The sequence below is a fragment of the Loxodonta africana genome, chromosome 5 (assembly GCF_030014295.1).
Source record: "Loxodonta africana isolate mLoxAfr1 chromosome 5, mLoxAfr1.hap2, whole genome shotgun sequence".
Taxonomy (NCBI): Eukaryota; Metazoa; Chordata; class Mammalia; order Proboscidea; family Elephantidae; genus Loxodonta; species Loxodonta africana.
Window position 1 is genome coordinate 86,206,151 of NC_087346.1, and position 20,877 is coordinate 86,227,027.

The following is a 20,877-nucleotide window of genomic DNA, read 5'->3' on the forward strand; positions in this document are numbered from 1 at the left end:
CCTTCCATCCTCCCTCATTAACATCATAGAGGCAGGATTTACAATACATAGGAAAATCACACACTACCAGGAACCATGAACCAGCCAAATTGATACACACATTTTGGGGGGACATAATTTGATCCATGACAGGTAGGAAGTCCCAAAATTTTGAAAATTACACTTCTACTCAAAGTGATCTACAGATACAAAGCAATCCTTATCCAAATTCCAACAGCATTTTTAAACGAGATGGAGAAAAAATCACCAACTTCATATGGAAAGGGAAGAGGCCCCAGATAAGTAAAGCATTACTGAAGAAGAAAAACAAAGCGGGAGGTCTCACACTACCTGATTTTAGAAACTATTATACCACCATGGTAGTCAAAACAGCCTGGTACTGATACCTTAAGAGGTACATAGCCCAGTGGAACACCATTGAGAACCCACATGTAAATTCATCCACCTATGTGCAGCTGATATTTAACAAAAGCCCAAAATCCATTAAATGGGGAAAAGACAGTCTCTTTAACAAACAGTGCTGGCATAACTGGATATCCATTTGCAAAAAAATGAAAGAAGACCCATGCCTCTCACCATGTACAAACACAAACTCAAAATGGATCTAAGACCTAAATATAAAATCTAAAACTATAAAGATCACAGAAAAAAATAGGGATAACACTAGCAGCCCTAATATATGGCATAAATAGTATAGAAACTATTAGTAACAATGCACAAACACCAGAAGAGAAACTAGATAACTGGGAGCTCCTAAAAATCAAACACTTAAGTTCATTAAAAGACTTCAAAAGAGTAAGAGAACCTACAGACTGGGAGAAAAAAATGTTGGCTGCGACATATCTGCTAAGGGTCTAATCTCTAAAATCTACAAGATACGGCAACACCGAAACAACAAAAAGACAACTAACCCAATTAGAAAATGGGCAAAGGATATGAACAGACACTTCACAAAAAGACGTTCAGGCAGCTAAGACATACATGAGGAAATTCTCACATTCATTAGCCATTAGAGAAATGCAAATTAAAACTACAACAAGGCTGGCACTAATCCAAAAACACAAAATAATAAATGTTGGATAGGTTGTGGAGAGACTGGAACATTTATGCACTGTTGGTGGAAATTCTGGTGGTGCAGTGTATAAGTGCTATGGCTGGTAACCAAAAGGTCAGCAGTTCGAATCCACCAGGTGCTCCTCGGAAACTCTGTGGGGCAGTTCTCTGTCCTATAGGGTTACTATGAGTCAGAAACGACTTTATGGCAGTGGGTTTGTTTTTTGGGGGGAGTGCGAGAGGGTTGAAATGTAAAATGGTAAAACCACTTTGGAAAATGATTTGGTGCTTCCTTAAAAATCTATATATAGAAGTACCTTATGATCCAGCAATACCATTCCTTGGGCTATATCCTAGAGAAATAAGAGCCCTGAATAGATATATACACACCCATGTTCATTGCAGCTCTGCTCACAATACCAAAAAGATGGAAGCAACCTAGATGTCCCATCAACAGATGAATGGATAAACAAATTATGGTACATACACACAATGGAATACTATGTATGCAACGCTAAAGAACAATGATAAACCTGCAAAACACCTCACAACACGGATGAACCTGGAGGGCATTTTGCTCAGTTGCAAAAGAACAAATATTGTAAGAGACTACGATTATAAGAACTCAGGAAAAGGTTTAAATATAGAAGAAAGTATTCTTTGATAGTTAAGAGGCTGGGGAGGGAAGGGAAGAGAATTTCACTAACCAGAGTGTAGACAAGAATCTTCTTAGGTTTAGAGATGGACAAGAAATTACACAGGGGAAGTCAGCACAACTGGACCAAAGCAAAAGCTAAGAAGTTTCCTGAACACAACCAAAAATTTTGAGGGACAGAGTAGCTGAGGCTGGGGCCTGAGGACCATAGTTTCAGGTGACATCTAGGTCAATTGGCATAACAAAGTTTATTGAGAAAATGTCCTGCATCTAACTTTGGTGAGTGGCATCTGGGGTCTTAAAAGCCTGCGAACGACCATCTAAGATGCATCAACTGGTCCCAACCCACTTGGAGCAAAGGAGAATGAAGAACACCAAAGACAAGGAAATTATTAGCCCAAGAGACAAAAGGTCCACATTAACTCGAGACTCCATCAGCCTGAGACCAGAAGAACCAGATGGTGCCTGGCTACCACCAATGACCACCCTGTCAGGGAACACGACAGAGAGTCCAGGATGGAGAGAGAGAAAAGTACTGAGCAGAAGTCAAATTCACTTAAAAAGACCAGACTGAATGGTTGGCCTGAAGCCATGGCCCCCAGTGTCTATGTTAACCGAGAACTAAAACTGTTCCAGAAGCCCACTATTCAGAAAAAGATTAGACTGGATTATAAAACAAAAAATAATACACGTGATGAGTGTTCCTCCTAGTTCAATCAGATATATGAGACCAAATGGGCAGCTCCTGTCTGGAGGCAAAATGAGGGCAGGAAGGGACAGCAACTGGTTGAATGGACACAAAAAACCTGGGGTGGAAAGGGGGAATGCTGTCACATTGCAAGGGGTGCAACTGATGTCACATAACAATATGTGTATAAGTTTTTGTATGAGAAATTAACTAGAACTGTAAATTTTCACCTAAAGTACAATAAAAAAAAATGAAATGGAACATATGAAGATTGATATCCTAAGCATTAGCAAGCTGAAATGGACTGGTATTGGACATTTTGAATCAAATAATCATATGGTCTACTATGTCAGGAATGATGAATGGAAAAGGGATGTCATCACATTTATCATCAAAAAGAATATTTCAAGATCCATCCTGAAGCACAACGCTGTTGGTGATGGGATAATACCCTTACGCTTATAAGGAAGACCAGTTAATACGACTATTATTCAAATTTACACACCAACCACTATAGCCAAAGGTGAAGAAATTGATGATTTTTACCAACTTCTGCAGTCTGAAAATGTTGCAATCAAGATGTATTTGTAATTACTGGTGATTGGAGTGTGAAAGTTGGAAACAAAGAAGAATGATCAGTATGTGGAAAATATGCCCTTAGTGATAGAAATGACGCTGGAGATCGCATGACCGGGTTTTGCAAGAACAACTTCTTTATTGCAAATACATCTTTTCAACAACCTAAATGGTGACTATACACATGGCCTTCACCAGATGGAATACACAGTAATCAAACTTACTACATCTAAGGAAAGAGATGATGGAGAAGCTAAATATCATCAGTCAGAACAAGACCAGGGGCCAACTGCAGAACAGACTATCAATTCCTCATGTGCAAATTCAAGTTGACTGAAGAAAATTAGAACAACTATACAAGAGCCAAAATATGACCTTGAGTATCTCCCACCCGAATTTAGAGACCATCTCAAGAATAGATTTGACACAGTAAACACTAATGACTGAAGACCAGACAAGTTGTGGGATGACAACAAGGACATCAAACAATAAGAAAGCAAAAAGTCATTAGAGAAAGGAAAGGAAGAAAAGGCCAAAATGGATATCAGAAGGGACTGTGAAACATGCTCTCGAAAGTAGAGTAGCTAAAGCAAACTGAGGAATTGATGACATAAAAGAGCTGAAGAGGAGATTCCAAAAGGCAGCTCGAAAAGACAAAGCATTATAATGATATGTGCAAACATCTGGAGTTAGAAAACCAAAAAGGAAAAACATGCTCTGTGCTTCTCAAGCTGAAAGAACTGAGGAAAAAATTCAAGACTTGAGTTCCAATTTTGAAGGATTCTGTGGGCAAGGGTTTTGGGTTATGGGCAAATTACTAAATGACGCCGGAAGTACCAAAATAAGATGGAAGGAACACACAGAGTCACTGTATCAAAAATAATTGTTTGATGCTCAATCATTTCAGGAGGTAACATATCATGAAGAACTGATAGTACTGGAGGAAGAAGTCCAAGCAGCACTGAAGGCATTGGCAAAAAATAAGGGTCCAGGAACTGACAAAGTACCAATTGAGATGTTGCAGCAAATGGATGCAGCACTGGAGGTGCTCATTTGTCTATGTCAAGAAATTTGGAAGACAGCTACCTGGTCATCTGACTGGAAGGGATCCGATTTGTGCCCATTCCAGAGGAAGGCGATCCAGCAGAATGTGGAAATTATCAAACAATACTATCAGTATTACACACAAATAAAATGATGCTGAAAGTCATTCAAAAGTGGTTGCGGCAGTACCTTGATAGGGAACTGCCAGAAATTCAAGCTGGAATCAGAAAAGGAATACGGAATATCATTGCTGTTGTCAGGTGGATCTTGGCTGAAAGCAGAGAATACCAGAAAGATGCTTACCTGTGTTTTATTGACTATGCAAAGGTGTTCGACTGTGTGGATCATAACAAATTATGGATAACATTGTCAAGAATGAGCAGTCCAGAACCCTTAATTGTGCTCATGAGGAAACCGCGCATAGACTGAGAGGCCATCGTTTGAACAGAACAAGAGAATACTGTATGATTAAAGTTAGGAAGGTGTACATCATGGCAGTATCCTTTCACAATACTTTTCAATCTGTATGTTGAGCAAATAATCCAAGAACCTGGACTATATGAAGAAGAATGCGGCATCAGTAATGGAGAAAAACTCATTAACAACCTTCTATATGCAGACACAATCTTGCTTGCTGAAAGTGAAGAGGACTTGAAGTACTTACTGATGTAAATCAAAAACCGTAGCCTTCAGTATGGATTGCACCTCAACACTAAAAAAAAAAAAAAAGGAGCTGAGATTCTCACATCTGGACCAATAAGCAACATCATGATAAACAGAGAAAATACTGAAGTTGTCAAGGATTTCGTTTTACTTGAGTCCACAGTCAACACACATGGAAGCAGAAATCAAGAAGTCAAATAGCATATTGCTTTGGGCAAATCTGCTGCAAAAAAAAAAAATCTCTTAAAAGTGTTAAAAAGCAAAGATGTCACTTTGAGGACTTAAGTGCTTCTGATCCAAACTATGGTATTTTCAATTGCCTCATATACATGCGAAAGTTGGAGAGTGAATAAGCAAGACGAAAGAAGAATTGATGCGTTTCAATTACAGTGTTGTTGAAGAAGAATATTGAATATACCATGGACTGCCAGAAGAACAAGTAGATCTATCTTGGAAGAAGTACTGCCAGAATGCTCCTTAGAAGCAAGAATGATGAGACCTCATCTCATGTACCTTGGACAAGTTATCAGGTGGGACCAGTCCTTGGAGAAGGACATCATGCTTGGTTAAATAGAGGGTCTGTAAAAAAGAGGAAGACACTCAATGAGGCAGATTTACACAGTGGCTTCAACAATGGGCCTGAGCATAACAATGATTGTGAGAATGGTGTTGAGCCAGGCAGTGTCTTGTTCTGTTGTACACAGGGTTGTTACGAGTCAGAGCCAACTCAGTGGAACCTAACAGCAACAACAATTCATAAGGGATATCGTTCTGTAATTTTCTCGTACTGTCTTTATCCGGCTTTAGGACGTTTTCTTTCTTCTGTTTTTTGGAAAAGTTTAATAAGAATTGAGGTTAGTTTTATAAATGTTTGGTAGAATTTTTGAGTGAGGCCATCTAGCCCAAGGTTACCTGTGCTAGTTTTTGACTTGAGTGTTTTTGATTAGTCATTCACTTTAACTTGTTATGGACCCGTTGTGATCTTTTGTTTCTTCTTGAGTTATGTAAGAAGTGTGTATATTGGTCCTTTTCATCTAGATTACCTAATCTGTTAGCATATAATTGTTCATAGTCTTCATTTATGATCATTTTTTATTTCTGTTGGGTGGGTTGTAATGTTGCCACTTTCTGATTTTAGATAATTATAAATTGTCTATTTTTTTGTTATTCTAGCTAAAGATTTTTCAATTTTATAGATCTTTTCATTTTCATTGATCCTATTGTTTTTATACTTTCTATTTCATTTATCTTGCCCTTAACATTGTTATCTCTTTCCTTTGGATGGCTTTGTGTTTTGTTTCCTCTTCGTTTTCCAGTTCCTTAAGTTGTTACACTAGGTAGGTAATTCCTTATCTTTCTTCTTTTTTAATGTAGGCATTTACCACTATAAGTTTTCATCTGAGCAATGATTTCACTGTGTTCCATAACTTTCCATATGTTCTGTTTTCATTTTCATTTGACTTTAAGCATTTTCTAATTTATCTTTGATTTCTTCCTTGACCCGTTAGTTGTTTAATAGTGTATATATTTGTATATTGTTCAGTTTTCTTTCTGTTATTAATTTCTGATTTTACTCCACTGTGGTCAGGGAAAATACTTTGTGTAATTTCAATATTTTTAAATTTATTGGGACTTGCTTTAAACCTAACATGGTCTATCCTGAAGAATGATCCATATGCCCTGGAGAAGAATATATATTGTGCTGTTTTGGGTGGAGTGTTCTATATAGGTCAGGTTGGTATAGTTGGTTTTTAGTGTCATTCATATCCTCTGTTTTCTTATTGATCTTTTTTCTAGATGGGCTGTCAATTATTGAAAGTTGTACATTGAAGTCGCCACCTATTTTTATAGAGCTGTTTCTTCCTTCATTTCTGTCAGTGTTTGCTTTATACATTTAGAGGGCTGATTTAAGTGCATATCTATTTAAAATTGGTATACTGTCATGATCAATTTACCCTTTTATTATTATTTAATATCCTTTATCTCTTTTAACAGATTTTCAATTGCAGTCTATTTGTTTGATATTAAAATCACCACCCAGTTCTATTTGCCTAAAAAAAAAAAAAAAAAAAAATTTCCATTCTTTTATTTTCAACTCGTTTGTGTCCCTGAGCCTAAGATGTGTCTCCTATAGACAGAGTATATATTAGTCATTTTTTTGTTGTTGTTGTTTTGTTTTATCCATTCTGCCACTCTATGCCTTTTTATTGGTGCATTTTGTCTATTTACATTCACTGTAATTATTGACAACTAATGACTTTTTTTTTAATGACTTACTTCTGCTATTTTGTGATTTTTTTTTATGCTACTGCCAACTTTTCTGTTTTGCTGTTTTTTAGTAGTAAGCCATTTTGATTCATTTCTTCTTTCCTTCTGTGTATACTTTTTAGATATTTTCTTTATATTTTCCTTGAATAATACATTTAATATCCTACAGTTATAAAAACCCAGATGAAATTGATACCAACTTAACTTCAGTAAGATACAAATACTCCATACCTATCCCATGCCTCGCCTTCCCCTCATTATATTGTTATTATCACCAATTATATCTTCATACATCATTCACTCTATAACATAAATTTATACTTAATTTTTATGCTTTTGTTACTATAAAGCATGAAAACAAACAAACAAAACCCAAACACATTGTTGTTGATTCGATTCCAACTCCTAGCGACCCTATAGGACACTGTAGAGTCACCCCATAGGGTTTCCAAGGCTGTAATCTTTAAGGGAACAGTCCTCCAAATCTTTCTCCTGTGGAGTGGCTGGTGGGCTCTTTTGGTTAGCAAATAAGCAATTAACCACTGCACCACCAGGGCTCCTTATAAAGTATGAAGGACATAAAAATTAGACTTATCAAGCAAAAATACCTTAAAGCTTACTGTTATGTACTGAATTATGTCTTCTCAAAATGAGTTGGAAACATAACCCCTATATTTGTAAATATAATCCCATTTGAGACTAGTGTTTTCTTTGTTAATTAAGCCAAAAAGTATCCTTTTTTTTTTTAAGGTGCCCAAATGAGACTAAGACAATTTTCAGTTTCCTTAAGACCTCTTCATAATAAACCCCAGTGATCATCCTGTGTCCTTCAAGAAAATCGATTGAGATTACCCCTTGTGAATCCCCAAAAAACAGTCACCATAACCTTCTGAGTGGTCTTCCCTCTCTTGGCTCATCTTTGAGGTCTTCCTGACCTTTCTTAAAATGTTTAATTCATCTAGAAACTGTTGTTTTTTTCCTTTTTTTTTTTTTTCCTGAAGGCACTTTACCTAACGAACCTAAGACAAGTCTGCTTAATGCTAAGAGAATTTGGATGTGTCCTAAACCTAAGCCCTTCTGTGTAATAAAAAGACCAGATTAGATACAGAAATAAATCAAAGAGAGGGACAAAGATAGGTGCCATGGGAAGATCACCAAGGAACTGAGGAACACTGGGGCTATAGAAATTGAAAGAGACAAGGACCTTCCTATAAAGCTGACAGAAGGAGAGCATTTCCCTATAGTCGGTGCACTGAATTCAGACTTCTGGCCTTCTGAATTGTGAGAAAATAAACTTTTGTTCTTTAAAACCACTCACATTTGATGTTACTGTTACAGAAGCACTAGAAAATGAAAGAACTTGTTCTTATGCTGCCCAAGTTTCCTGGAATTTTCCTCACCAGTGCAATTTTCAGTTTTCTTAAAATCCCTTCATAATAAGCCCCCATGATCATACTGTGTCCTTCAAAAAAAATCTACCCAGATTTCCCCTTTGGAATTTCAACAAATAGTCACCATAACCTTCTGAGCTGTCTTCCCTCTCTTGGTTCATCTTTGAGGTCTTCCCAAACTTTCTTTTTTTTTTTTAATAATTTTTATTGAGCTTTAAGTGAACGTTTACAAATCAAGTCAGACTGTCATATATAAGCTTATATATACCTTACTCCATACTCCCACTTACTCTCCCCTTAATGAGTCAGCCCTTCCAGTCTCTCCTTTCGTGACAATTTTGCCAGTTTCTAACCCTCTCTACCCTCCTATCTCCCCTCCAGACAGGAGATGTCAACACATTCTCAAGTGTCCACCTGATACAAGTAGCTCACTCTTCATCAGCATCTCTCTCCAACCCATTGTCCAGTCCCTTCCATGTCTGATGAGTTGTCTTTGGGAATGGCTCCTGTCCTGGACCAACAGTAGGTTTGAGGACCGTGGCCACCAGGATTCCTCTAGTCTCAGTCAGACCATTAAGTCTGGTCTTTTTATGAGAATTTGGGGTCTGCATCCCACTGATCTCCTGCTCCCTCAGGGCTTCTCTGTTGTGCTCCCTGTCAGGGCAGTCATCGGTTGTGGCCGGGCACCATCTAGTTCTTCTGGTCTCAGGATGAGGTAAGTCTCTGCCAACCTTCCTTAAAATGTTTAATTCATCTGAAAACTGCTGTTTTATATGGGGCAGCATTCTCATAAAATTGCTGCAAAGCTTCAGTGATTTGGGAAGTTGTCCACTTGAGTTTTTTTAAAAACTTGATATTAGCCTTGACCTTAAAATCGTTTTTTTCCATGGCACAAAAAATATCCTTTTTTTTTTTTTTTTTTGAAGGCACCCTAGCAAGACTAAGGCAAGTCTTCTTAATGCTGAGAGAATTTGTCTGCATCAATCCACCGATCATGGAAACATGTTTAAATGCATTTTGTTTGAAATAAACCAGTGCCTGTATGGACTAGAACCCTAGTAGCAATACTTTTTGACTCACCCTAGTATATTCCTCCGAATAGCTTTTTCTCTACTCAATCATGTATCATGAATACACTTTTGAATCAGTGCTGATTGGTCTGGCTTTTTTGTTTGTTTGTTTTTTGTTTAATGCTTTCGTCTTTTCTTATGTACGGATGTACCAAAATGTCTTTTTACAATCACTTATACTTGGGCAATTGGAAAGTTCCTGAAGTTTCCTATTACAAGTGAGACGTATTGAATATTCTTGTACATACATTTTATCCTTACATTTTTTTTAATAAAATGGAGAAGTATCTAGAAGGGATCTAGAAGTTATATGGTTCGCTCATTTTACATTTTGATAGGTATTGTCAAATAACTTTCCAAATAGTTGTACAATTTACTCTTTCACCAACAGCCTATCAGACTTGCCAATTTTCTTTTTTTTAATGTACTTTAGATGAAGATTTACAGAACAAAGTAGCTTCTTCTTAAACAGTTAGTACACATATTGTTTTATAACATTGGTTAATGACCCCATGACATGTCAATACTCTCCCTTCTCTACCTTGGGTTCTCTATTACCAGCTTTCCTGTTCCCTCCTTCCTTCTTGTCCTTGCCCCTGGGCTGGTGCACCCATTTAGTCTCATTTTGTTTTATGGGCCTGTCTAATCTTTGGCTGAAGGGTGAACGTCAGGAGTGACAATACTGAGCTGAAAATGGTGTCCAGGGGCCATAATCTCAGAGCTTCTCCAGTTTCTGTCAGGCCACTAAGTCTGGTATTTTTTTGTGAGTTAAAATTTTGTACTACATTTTTCTCCAGCTCTGTCCAGGACCCTGTATTATGATCCCTGCCAGGACAGTCAGTGGTGGTAGCCAGGCACCATCTAGCTGTACTGGACTTAGTCTGGTGAAAGCCATGGTAGTTTTTGTCCATTAGTCCTTTGGACTAATCTTTCTCTTGTATCTTTAGATTTCTTCATTCTCCTTTGCCCCTGAAAGGGTGAGACTAGTGGAGTATCTCCGGTGGCCACTCACAGGCTTTTAAGCATACTTGCCCATTTTCTATATTGAACTTGTAAATTCCTGCCAATGTGACAGGAAATGATGCTATTTTCTTTTTGTTTTAATTTGCATTTCCCTAATCATTTGTAGATTTGATATACAGAATGTTTTCATAAACTCACTTAGCTATTTACATTTCTTTTCCTGGTAATTGTCTTTTTCTATACTCTGCTCATATATATCTATAGCTTTACCTTTTATTAGACTTTACACATATGAGTATCAATTATGGGTTTGTGATAGGTGTTGTCAATGTTCTCCACTAATTTATAAGTTATCTTTTAATTTTTTATGACATCTTCCATATGAAAATTAATTTTTTTATACTGTTAAATATGTAAATTATTTAAGGATAGTTTTGAGCCATTTTTAATTCCAGGTTTCTAAAACATGTTATTTTTTATATTTTTTAACAATTTAAGGTTTATTGTTTAGATTTAACTCTGTAATTCGATCTGAAATTGGTTTTTGTGACAGTATTAAATGGAGATCTCATTGTATAACTGTCCCAATACCATGTATGAATGAATAATCCGGTCTAAATGATTTTAAATGTCCCCTTTATCATACACTGAATTTCTACATACAACAGATCAACTTATCTGGATATGTTTTGAACTCTAGTATCTTTACTGATCTATCTATCTATCTGTCTACCTACCTATCTATCTATCTATATACATATATGGCCGTCGATAGAGATATATGTATATTTGTACACCAGTGCCACAGTGTTTTAATAATTATCACCCACTCTTTTCTTGTGTGTATACTTCATTTTCAGTTTTTTCTTATTGTTGGACATTTACTATTCCAGAATAGTATATGTGTGCTTCTTAAAAATATTTTCAAGATTTTGAAATAAATACACAGGTACATGCAAGGTCTTTCTATCTTATGCCTTCGTTTATGTTCTTCAGTAAATGCTAATTTTTTTTTATTTCTATAGGTTTTTAACATTCTTCCTAAGATTACATTTATTTTATAATGCCTGTTGCTATTGTGATAAAATCTATATTTTATAATTTATTTTTTCTGACGTTTAGGAATTCCATTGATTTCTAATTTTGCTATGATATTTGGTCTTCTTACAGAACTTTTAATAGCCTATGATACTTTCTCAGTTGCTAATTTTGAATTTTCTCAATAGACAACCACATTATCCATCCCAGAACCAAACCAAACCCAGTGTTGTTGAGTCGATTCTGACTCTTAGCGACTCTACAGAACAGAGTAGAACTACCGCATAGAGTTTCCAAGGAGCGACTGGCAGATTTGAACTGCCAACCCTTTGGTTAGCAGCCATGGCACTTAACCACTATGCCACCATGGCTTCCATATTATCCATAGGTGATGACAAATTCTCCTTCTGCATTTTAAATTTTATTCTTTTCACATAATTTTCTTAGTGAATTGGCCAGGACTTCCCGTACAATGCTGAATAGAAAAATTGAAAACTATGTATTCTCTTCAAGTTCTTGGTTTCATGATAATAAGTCATTAGGAAAAAGGAAATAAACTTTAGTAAAAATCTAAGGAAATCATACATATGTTTTTAACAGATCAGTTAGTATATAGGTGCTTATAATTGAAAACCTGTCTCTTTCTGACCCTCAGCCTCATTTAATCATTTTAGTTTTCACTTCTTCTGAAGTTGATCATATCATACACTTTAGTAAAACATATTGTGAAAACCTCCCTTACATATGTGCATGTGCTTGTATGTGGAGAAGAAAGGGAAGGATACACATGAGGTTATAAACACCAGTCATTGGAAGGTGGGGTGCTGCTGCCTGCTGGTTGGGTGGGGGAGGGAAGAAATTGGAGGAAAGCCAAAAAGTGCATAATTATATAAAAAAGCATATTTTATAGAATTATGGTATGTCATTTATGTAAAAAACAAGTTAAAAAGAGCATCTAGTAACTCTAGTTTCACATGACTTCATAATTTCAAAATCTAAGTTTGTTCAAGAATCGGAAAACTAATTTGGCCATGGCAAATAATTTGGTGAAAATCATGGGATAGCACCTAAATAAATACCTGAGTGTACAGATTCACAAAGATAAGATGTCATATGATATTGTAATCATTAAAGTTTTAATGATGGCTACCACAGGATGGTAGAAATTTATGTGAATTTTATTTATACTTTTTTGTATTATCTGAATTATTTACCCGGAATATGAGTTACTTATATAATTAAAGTAAGTGCAAAAGCTATTTTCAGTGTAAAGAAAAATGACATGAACTTGATAATTGACATTTGACACTTGTCATATTCTGATTTTTGCTATGCTACACTACAGAAGTTTTTTGTTCCCTACTAAATCTTAAGATCTGTGAGAGCAGGTTCAGTATTGTATTAATATTATTATTCACTAGAGTGCCTGACATGGTATGCTATACATGGCAGATAAGCTGCCTGTCGTTGGATAAATGAATGTTCAGTAAGATTGGATAAATGAAGTTGAAAAAGTTTCAAAGACAGTTGCTTGTTGATTGAGTAGGAAAATATGAATTTTTTATCCCATGATATACCTGAGTGTACAGATTCACAAAGATAAGATGTCATATGATATTGTAATCATTAAAGTTTTAATGATGGCTAGCACAGCAAGGGCTGATGCAATCACATGGGCCCTTTCTTCTGTGATGTTACTGACCATTGACCCAAAAGTAAACACTACCACACCGTGTTTTCCAGAGCTCTGGACAAACTCTTCTATTTCCTGTGAAGACAGCATTTGCTTCATCATGAAACAGCAACAAAGTATTGAACAACATTTAAAGATTTGGCCACAAACAACTTGAGAGAAAATCAAGAACTAACAGCCAAAACCAAACACATTGCTGTAGAATCAATTCTGACTCACCACAGCCCTATGTGTTACGGAGTAGAACAAATCTCCATAGGGTTTTGTTTTTTGTTTTTTTTTTTCCCACTGTAACCTTTAAGGAAGCAGACCTCCAGATCATTCCTCCATGGTGCCATTGAGTAGATTGGAACTGCCAATCTTTTGTTTAGTACACAAAATCAAACTGTTTGTGCCACCCAGGGGTTTTCAAGTATTGATAGAGAAAATTATTAGAATAGTGGCTGCTTTTTTTTTTTTTCAATAAAACTAATCAATCAGTTCCTTTGGAAGGCATGTGTGAGATGAGATCTATGGCTTTTATTATGTATATTTGCGTAAATATGTGCGTGGGGAGGTATGATATAAGCAAAAAATGAAATTAAGCAGCTACACAGTAGTGAGAAGAATCCTTACTCTTCTTTTACAGTTATTAATTACTAATATACTTTCTTGGAAGGAGACACCACAGCAGGATCTTAACTCAGCTTTAATTCCACAGAGTTCTATTTCTACTGGAGTACCAGCACAGTACAAATAATTACTGTGCTTGGCTGCAAATCAAAGTTTGGAAGTTCAAGTCCATCTAGAGGTGCACCAAAAAAAGAGTAATGGTGATCTATTTCTGGAAAATCGTCCAGTGAAAACTCTGTGGAGCACAGTTCTACTCAGATACATGTGGGATCACCATGAGTTGGAATCAATTCGACAGCACCTGTTTCGTTATAGTTCTACTAAAACACAGGTGTTTATTCCAGCAATTTTTCTGGAGTGTTCTTTTGGTTGGGAGTCATTATTATTTTGCTTCATGACTATGAACACTAAGGAAAAATTAGTTAGAGTGGGGCTGATTGTATATCTATATCTCTCTCAGTTACATAATCTTTTAATCACACCTTAAGCTTTTTCATGGTTTCCCAAATATTCCCCTGAAATGCCCTTTAATGTCCAGAGGTTAAGAATCTCTAACGTTCAGAAGAACTTTGGGTTTATAATTTCTGTGAAATAGTCATAAGATTTCCATTTACAGTCCATAAATACACATTTGTGGTTACATATTGGAATGTCCATATTTCTAGGCTGCTTACTTGTGATACTTCTTGCCCTGAAATCATATTATGAAACTGATGTACCTGTGGAATGTGCTATGCATAACCGTAGCTATGAGGGACCTTCATCATCACTTCACTGTGCCCTGGGGGGAGCATTCTCTCCCTAGTGGGAGAGGTACCCGAGGCCTTTCTCCAGGAGGGACCTGGTCATGCTCTTGAGAAGCTCACTAGAAACTATATAAAGTTCTTGGTGAAGACATGTTTGCCTGGAATTGTTTGAAAATTATTCCGACTTGTGCTCCCTTTGCTGTGCAAGATGGACCCTGACAGCATTACAGTAATACAATCTTTCTTTATAGATTAATCGCTTACTTGGACTGGTTCGTTCCTAATTCTGTGACATCTTACTGAAAATAATACAAGCACATTGTAAGAAATTTTGGAAAAGTATGAAAAATACAAAAGGGAAGGTAAGGTTCATCCATAAACTCCATCCTGAAAGTGTTTAAACTCTGTACCCATTCCTTCTAGTGTTTATATTATTCATATGCAGGAATGTATATTAAAAAAAAAAAACCTGCTGCCTAAAGTCAATTCCAACTCATAGCAACCATATAGGACAGAGTAGAACTGCCCCATAGAGTTTTCAAGCAGCACCTGGTGGATTCGAACTTTTGGTTAGCAGCCATAGCTCTTAACCACTACGCCACTAGAGTTTCTGATGTATAAATATGTGACATATATTTAGAAAATTGTAATTCCACTGTATATACATTTTTCTAAAATAAATTTTTCATCATATTGTTTTTTATCAATTTGCCCCTTGACTTCCAACTAATCTTATATAATGATTGATTTTGTGTAATTAAGCATTCTTTGATGAAATGTAATTGTGTGGATACACATGTTATTTAACCTCTCGTTAATGTTGGAATTTAAATTACTGTCAATGTTTACTTTTACAAATAACACTGCCATATATATTGATTCTACACCACTTGATTTTTTTTTGTTTTTTTGGTTCATGTAGGTTTTTTTGGGTAGGTTCTTATAAGTATATAATGAGGTCAAAGGCTATAATTATTTTTAAATCTTTTGATGCATTTTGTCAAAAGCTTTATTTCTTTTTTAAAAAAGTCAAATAATCTGAGAATCTAATAATGGAAAAGCAAGTAATATGGGGAAGCAATCACTTTTTAAAATAATGGATAACAGTCTTCATATCATTCACTTGGATTCAAATCTTGTCTCTGCAATATAAATAACTACTGTAAATATATTATTTATTTTAACTACTATTCATCCTCTATCTCCTCCTCTCTTTCCTCCTCCTATTAAGACTGTCATTTTCCTTTAATGTGAATGGGAAAACCTTTCATGAATAAGGTTATATTTCAGAAAATGTTCATTAATCTTACCACAGCATTTGGACCCTTTGAAAGACATTTTATATGTAGATATATATCCTAAATAATTTACACTCAAAATAACTATTGAGCTTTAATCCTTGAAAAGGATTTCAGTTTTATGTTGCTGCCAAGAAGAAAGTAAACAAAACAGATCTTTTAATAGAGTATATGATAGTGCGTTAAGAATGCTTGATTTTTATTTATGTATTAAAGGTGTAATAGTAATTTAAAATAGATTCTCACTGTCCTTCATAAGGAATATTATCCTATACGCTGGCAGAATTATTTTCTAATTTCAAACTAAGGGAAATTTTCAGATTCAAGGGGTAGAAATTATTTAGTCTTTATTATGTATACAGATTTTTTTTTTTGTATTTATTATATGCACAGGATAAATTTTCTGCGTTCATTCTATCAGGCAGCTATGATATAGATACGCATATACTCAAAGGGGAGCTCTGGTGGTGCAATGGTTAAATGTATGGCTGCTACACAAAAGATCAGCAGTTGGAATCCACAAGAAACATCCTTGGAAACACTGTGGAGTGAGTTAGGTTTGTTTTTATTTTTATACGCAAAGGGACTTTTACTGAGGTTTCCTGTGGGGTTGGTATATGGTAGGAAATACTTCCTCTGATTGGGTAAACCAAGACTTTTATTCTCAAAGATGTAAAACTGTGAGGTTTCAAATGATGAACAGTTTCAATGATGTAAACCAAGGCCACAAGCAAGTACACTTGGGGTTAGCTGCAAATATTGTTGACAGTACCCATTTATATTCACCCATTTATAATGTTTAGGAATGGTCTTCCCCTTAACTACAATACAGGTGAAGAACCTAAATCTTTACAACAAAATTTAAGCTATTCAGCTAGTTCATCTGTTTGCCAAAACGTATACACATCCACTTTTAAAAACTCCACAGGATATATGTTCTTCAGGAATTTGCTAGAGAGTATAATTTTGACCTACTAGAAGACCAATTCCTATTAAATGCGAAGTCTATCTAAAGTGCCTGACACATATGAAATGATTAATAGTAATAATAACAAAAACAGCAATAATTGCAGTAGCTAATATTACTTTCAGATTACTTATTTTGTGCCAGAGGTATTTGGAGTGTTTTATATGTATTAACTAATATTAGGGGAATAGTCTACACTCTACGACCATTCTAGTCTAGTTTCCCATCATCTGGTGCCTGATCTCCTGAAACAATCTCCTAAGAGGTCTGCCATTCCACAGTCTTGCTCCTTCACAATCCAATCCAGTAACTGCATCTTGAGGGCTCTTTTGTAAAAGAAACCTGCTCATATCTCCCCTTTGCTTAACTCTTTCCACTGTCTCCCCAATGTCCTTAATAGATGTTTCAAACTCCTTCTGGATCCAACGACTTCTTTCACGTCATCTGCCTCTTTATATGTCCTCTTCCTGCTCACTAGGAGATCTCAGGGACCACCATTACTACTATAGATGCTTTCATTTTGTCTTCCTCTTTTGCCCAACTTCTCTACCTATTCCTGCATACCCTTCACTTTAATTATCAATGACTCCAGGTTACTTTCTATGATCCCTTCTGGGTGTTCTCTTAACATTGTGGTCCTTCCTTATTATAACTCTTTTCACACTGTATTTTTATTTCTTGCTTCTGTTCTATTTTTCCAAATAGAATATAAGATGTGTATATGTGAGGTGGAGTAGGGGAGGGGGCAGAGGCCATATTTGTTTGGTTTCTCTGCTATCCAACCATCACCTAGTTCACCTGGAATATGGTAGTCACTCTAAAAATAATCTCTGAATGAATGACTGATACTTTCTTATGTGCTGAATAATGAAGATTTTAACTTAGACTATTCTCAAAGTCTTACAGATATCCCACTTTTATTCTGTCATGATAATAATATTCAGATACATGTGGTGGCATGGAAATATATGAATTTCTAATTTTTAAGTCACTTTAGCATACTTCCCACATCCTTTCTTACTTAGCACACTTCCCACATCCTTCTTACTTAGTCAAACATTCTGAATGAAGAAATTAGAATCATTTCAATTGAAAATTCTAAACCCACTGTAATAAGTTTACCTTGGGCAGGGGATTGGCAGGTTTGCAGTGGAGCCCACCAACAAAATCAAAATGTGGCAAGAATGGGCATGGAAATTCAAAATCCCAATAGGTTTGAACAAGCCATATTTCAGCTTTCCCCATTGTCTCAGATAATGTAGTGGGTCTTCCTGAAAAGAAAAGGGAAAACAAACAGTGGAGGAAATTTGAAAAAAATTGGTATCCGTATTTTCAGGTAATTTTCTGAAGGGAGCTTGCAATAACAGAGCCAAAGATGTTTAAAAGCGTGAGAGGAGCCTTACGTCTCTAATGTCACATCAGTACTTTCACCACCATAAACAGTTATTAGAGCTAAGCCAATGTAGAATTAAATATGCATTTATTTTTTCTACAGTTGCAAAAGTAACAGACCCAAAAATGCAGACAACTGGAATTTGAGCTCCCCAATCAGTTAATCCTACCATAACCACGGAAACACCTTTCCCAGAAGTACCCAGTCTAGTTTCTACAATTTAGCAAGCCAGTCCCTTGACACTTGGTTTTCCAAATAAACTTCGAGGTTTTTGTGAGTATGGCTGAATTCCTTGTACCAACTACAGCATTTGGTTCAAGTGAAGAGCTCGATAACATTTCATTAATAAGTTAAACTATTTGCAATTAAATACTGAGCATTTAAAAAAAATTATAGATATAAATATACTCACTCTGAATTTTTTTAAACAAAGACACATAGTTTTCAAAAAATACAGACTAATAAATTGTATGTCAACCCAACCACAACATCATAGGCCTGTAAGACAGGTGATTTTTAAGCACTTAATGAAGAAATGTGGAATCATTTGAAACTTCAAGGTTCACTAGGGACAAGTTATGTAGAATTGTATTATTTTCACTATGATTATTTAGCTCTTGGATTAATAAAATATTGTAGATACAAATTACAATTTTTGAATCTGGGATAAAGCCACTGTATCTCTCAACTGAGAAGGAATCCTGAGAAGTCACTATGGAAAAATGTTTTAATTAATAAATCACAAAACCGAGCTATACGACAAGAAATTTTCCCAATGCTACATAGATAATTATGCTGGAAATATGTATCACTCTACAATCTACATGCCTGTGTTCATCCAGACATTCATGGAGATTGAAAATGAATTTTGTAAGATAAAGAATACAATAAAATGTCCTAGTGATTAACCACCAGGTTCTTCTAACTGATAATATGATAAAAGCCTCTCTATAAATTTGTGAGGTTGATAGATCATTTCATGTTTTCATTTCATTTTTTACTTACAGAAAACAAATTCCTCTGGCTTTTTATTTACACAAACTCACCTTCAAAGCCACAAGAAAAGTTAGGACTTCACTCTATCAACTAAAAACATAACTTACCTAGTACTTCATTGTAAAACTGATCCCACTTCTTCTTATTAAAAGTCTGGAACCAAAAGTCAAAATAAAGCACATATATCATATGTTTTGTTTTTTATCATATTTTTTACCCTCTCCATGAATGCCATTCGATCATGTAATTCTGACATAACAATAAGTACATAGGAAGGTGGAGTTAAAAGCCCTCCACTATACTTTTCAAATGTATAGCCACATGTGAACTGAACACTATACACAAAGGGTGTTTTAAGTAGTTCAGCCAACAGCTCACCACAAGGGCCAATAGCATCTGCAAGAACAACATCGAACTTTGATTTTTGTAGTTTCGTCGTAAGTTTCTTGTTAAAAAACTATGTCTTTACAAAGCCTTTCAATACAGTCAGGATATTCCCAAAATATTTCTTGTACTACTGAAAAAAAGTCCAAAATGTATATTTCACCAGATCGTATGTCCATTTCCTGATCCATTTCATGAAATAAGACTCAAAGTCATCTTTAGTAAGGGATGCAGGATAAACCTCAAATTTAATAGCAGATGGTTTGTTGGGATCAATAAGAATGGAAGCTGAAGATGTTAGAACAGTCACCTCATGACCCCTCTGAATAAGTTCATTCAGTATTGTCTTATATTCATCCAATGGCTATATTCTGTTGGCCACTCCAGCACTTTTCCACAAGTTCCAGAGCTAAAGTAACAACTCAGTTGTATCAGCAGAAGAACTGAAATCCATTTCATAGACATCTTGGTTAAATGAATTTCTTTCTTTCAAAAATCTGTTCCCTTCTGCCATTGTTCATGTTTATATCCCAGGAGAAATCAATCAAAAAGTTAAAATACAACTCTTAAACACATCAATGTAATGTGTCAGAGCCAAGTGGAAAAACCAAAGGGTAGATGTCCTTGCGGTTGTAGTAGTGTACTTAGTGTCCCTTTTATCATAAATGCTATCAGACAGCTAAGAATCGATGACCAAACATTTGGGTGTCACCTGTGTTATATATCTTAGAATAGTGTTAAGAACATTGGGAAGTGTGAATCTGCTTGTGACTGCAATCTCTTTGACACAGAACTAAAGACAAAGTAATTACACATTTGCACGAACATTTTTTTTTTTATATTATAATTCAAGGCTTTTTGTATCTGGTAAAATCTCTATTGACATAATTCAGAAAGTAAACAATTCTTCAATTTAATGTGTACCATTTTGTTAGTATTTACACAGAGTTGTACATCACCATGATCAATTTTAGAACATTTTAATCACTCCACAAAGAAACCCTATGCCCCTTAGCTAGCCATCACCCCTCAGTCTTCCAATCTTCCTTCTCCCCCTAGTCCTAGAAAACTACTAATCTACTTTCTGTCTTTATAGATATTCCTGTTCTGAATAGTTCATATAAATGGAATCATACAATATGTGGTCTTCTGTGACTGGTTTCTTTCACTTAGCATAATGTTTTCAAGATTTATGTATGTTATGTTATGTACTGGACATTATTTCCTATTATTGCCAAATAATATTCAATTGTATGGATATACCACTTCTGCTTATCCACTCATCAACTGATAGACACTTGAGTAGTTTCTACTTTTTAACTATTATGCTGTTTATGAATAATGCTTTGTAGGAATATTCATTTGTAAGGGTTGTGTGG

At 35.5% G+C, this 20,877-nt stretch overlaps 1 pseudogene; it reads right to left on the bottom strand.

Annotated features, from left to right (window-relative positions):
• Window positions 1–13,000: 13,000 nt before the first annotated feature.
• LOC100663991 (UDP-glucuronosyltransferase 2B31-like) lies at window positions 13,001–20,631 on the bottom strand (annotated as a pseudogene).
• Window positions 20,632–20,877: the final 246 nt, after the last annotated feature.